Raw genomic sequence first — 3,616 nt, 5'->3', positions numbered from 1 at the left:
TCCAAACTGACCTGCTTATGAACACAAAGACAAAAGGATGAGAGGAAATAGGGCAGCAATTGTCATTTCCCAGAGGACTGGGAGAGAGGGAGGGAACCACTTTAGGGTCTTGGAGAAAATGGCATCAAATCAGATTGCCATATGTCAATAACAGCCAAAAAGCATCTCGGAGCTCCTGTCTTGCTTCCTGTTTCAACCATTGTGATTTCCAGGTACTTGATGGGGACGGCAATCCAAATGTTGAACCTTGTGGTTGAGCCTTGTGAAAAGCGATTAATATTCCAGAACAGATGTGTTGGCCACAAATCTGGCCACTTCCAGGAGCACCTGGCCACTGAGCCAGGTGCAGGTTGGTCCCTGTGACCTCAGGGAGTCAGTTACAGATTAGATGTCAACAAGTGGAAGAGCAGTCAATGGGGCAGGCAACTTTATTGATGGAACTGAGTTTACAAATTACCCTCAAGACACACTAACGTGAAATATTGAATCCCCCATTTCTCAGCATCTGGATTTTAAAGGAGAGACAAAATGCCACCATTCTTAGCAGCCATATCCTCACTACCATTATACATATTCAGAAGAAGACTGAGGGTATGCAGGATTAATTATTGTGAAGATTTGCTAGGCAGATGCTGTCTTAAAACCCCATGGTGCTATATCTTGGAGAAACAAAATCGGGAAGAGAGATTACTACAAACTGAAAGTCCCCAAAGAGCATTTATAGTCTGGTGCCTGTCCAGAAGCCTGCAGTTCAGCATATCCAAGTCCATGTATTTTCCTAGTAGATTAGGACCTAGGAGCAAATGAGGCTGTGCATCTGCTTCTTCCTGCATGCAGAGATGGGCCAAGCTAGGAGAGGAAAGAACATCATGAAGTGAAGTGATCTGTGAGCTGAAGGCGTCACAAAAGAGATGGACTATAGAAGGAATTGGAATAATTAAGGCTATTTTAAGCACTCTCATTAGTCTTTTTCTTAGAATAATCTTTCTTTTTAAAATTAATTTTATTAGTACATTTTAGGTATACAACATAAGGACATTCATCATTGGAAATTTGCACCTTTACTTAATCTCGCTCAGTTCTTATTTTTTTCCCATTCCCCTGCCCTCCATTCAACCCATCCATCCCTCCCTATTTACAAAGACTTTGTTTCCATTTTTCCATTTTCTCATATTAATTCTATTCCCTTCTTTCCTTTCCCCTACCCTCCCACTTCCCCTTCCCCTTTTCCCCTTTTCTTCCTATTTCACATTATCTATCATACCTTTTAGTCCTTATTTACACTTTCAGTTTCTCACACTAGAGAAACTATTCGGTATTTATACATGTGTGTCCTATTTATTTCACTTAAGAGTATGGCCTCAATGTGCATCCATTTAGCTGTAAATGTCTCTAATTTCTCATTTTTTATGGCTCAGTAGTACTCCATTTTATTTCAAAAACACATTTTCAAGTCAGTCCCGCGGCTGCGGCTGGGCGGGCGGCCGGCCAGGTGAGGGGCACCCCTCGGCTTGTCCCTCACCGCTGACCCCGTCTCCTCCCTCTGCAGCTCCTCGGGGAGGGGGGTGGTTGGTGCCTGCACAGAGCCGTCTTCTCCTTGCCCCCGCCCCACCTCCCCCAGTACCACAGCCTGCCGCTGTGCCTGCTGCTCCTCGCCATCCTGCTGCAGTGCAAAGGACTCAAAGATGGCCGGTTGGCAGAGCTACGGGGATAACCTGATGTGCGATGGCTGCTGCCAGGAGGCCGCCATTGTCAGCTACTGCGATGCCAAATATGTCTGGGCAGCCACGGCCGGGGGTGTCTTCCAGAGCATTATGCCAATAGAAATAGATATGATTGTAGGAAAAGACCGGGAAGGTTTCTTTACCAACAGATTGACTCTTGGCTCAAAAAAGTGTTCAGTGATCAGAAATAGTCTATATGTTGATGGTGACTGCACAATGGATATCCGGACAAAGAGTCAAGATGGGAGCCAAAGTACAATGTTGCTGTGGGCAGAGCTGGTAGAGCATTGATTATAGTCATGGGAAAGGAAGGTGTTCACCGAGGCACACTTAACAAGAAGGCACATGAACTCGCTTTATACCTGAGGAGGTCTGATGTGTAAGCAGCCTCTCCTCATCTACCTAGCAACTGTCTTCATCACCACCCCAATTCTGGTCACAGTGCTACCAGACTATAGATGGTAGCTAGTTTTCTTTACCTATTCTCTAATGTCATGATTCCTGTTTGCCCAATGGATCATTTGTATGTTAACCACTGTATGTAACCAACCTTTATCTGGCAACATAATTGCAGCACAATAATGATTTGCATGATACCTGGAAATTAAGGGGAGGGGCATGCCAAGTAGGGCATCACTTTGTCTTAGCAATGAATGGGATATTGATTACTAAAATAAGTTAATATTAAGCAAGGTGCCGGTTGTACAATCTCTAATTTGATCAATGTTTTTTCAGCACTTTGAGCATTTACTTGGCTCATTTAGCCTTCCTTTTGTAGCGCATGGTTGGGAGGAAAACGTGCATGAATCTTTCCTTTGCTCCTCTTTTCTCAACCCTTCCTTTGCATATAAGGTATTTGGTTTGCTTCCATCCTCTTTTTTTTTTTTAATGCAGTGCCTGGTTTATTTAACCAATTAATACCCCTTTTGCTGATGAGTTATTGAGAGCTGTAGTAGTTTGGTTTTAGTATTGTGGTTGCACTTTACATTTTTTCATAGCATCTATAGGACACATGAAGAGTGCAACTACAAAACAAGAGCAGAGGCACTTCCTCCCATGACCTTGTAGTAACCATACTGATTGAATCCCCAGGGACATTCCATCATTGCAACAGCTCAGAATTTTGTTCCTGTCTTTTTCTTTGCACACCAGCTCTACTCTTTAGTAAAATTACAAAGGCTGCCATTATGGACATTAGGTATTCCAACATAACCATCTGGCATGTGTCCATTTTGTTCTTCATAGGACCAATTTTTATTTGCAGCTTAAGTTTTTACATGAAGTTGCATTATTGTGGACTTGGCTGTCTTGTGATGAATTTTTTTCATATGTATGCTGAACTATACTATTGTTAAAATGAACTGTTGCTATTGTGAGTTGCATTTTAACTGACCTATTAAGGGTTTCTTTCGAATGGCACTACTTTAGGGACATTCTAGTATTTGCTTCTATTGTTTGGGCCTTGTGGATAATGTAGCGATTTAAAAACAAATCTTGTTGCTGATTTGCCCATTTCTTTCTCTGCATTTTGTTACATATGGGATGCAGTCTAACTCATCTGATTTAATATGCATTTTTTAAAATGCCATAACTATTAAACACCTCGTTTACAGACAGATGAAATAAATTTACTCCAATCAAATTTTTAAAAACACACATTTTCTTTATGCAATCTCCAGTTGATGGGCAATTGGGCTGCTTCCAAATTTTAGCTTTTACAAACTGTGCTGCTATGAACATGGGTGCACATATATCAGTGTGGTATGATCATTTTAATTCTTTGGGGAAGATACCCAGCAGGGGAATAGCTGGGTCAAATGGGACTTCCAGTCCTAGTTCTTTGAGGTATCTCCATACTGATTTCCACAGTGGTTGCACCAGTTGACACTCCG

General features: G+C 42.1%; 1 pseudogene; it reads left to right on the top strand.

Annotated features, from left to right (window-relative positions):
* The first annotated feature begins 1,685 nt into the window (after positions 1–1,685).
* Positions 1,686–2,539, top strand: LOC101725062 (profilin-2 pseudogene; annotated as a pseudogene).
* The last annotated feature ends 1,077 nt before the right edge of the window (positions 2,540–3,616 follow it).

The sequence above is a fragment of the Heterocephalus glaber genome, unplaced genomic scaffold (genome assembly GCF_053883595.1).
Source record: "Heterocephalus glaber isolate CG9 unplaced genomic scaffold, H.glaber_assembly_v1.0 deba00001504, whole genome shotgun sequence".
Classification (NCBI taxonomy): Eukaryota; Metazoa; Chordata; class Mammalia; order Rodentia; family Bathyergidae; genus Heterocephalus; species Heterocephalus glaber.
The sequence above is the reverse complement of the archived record's forward strand: the minus strand, read 5'-3'. Positions and strand labels throughout refer to the sequence as shown.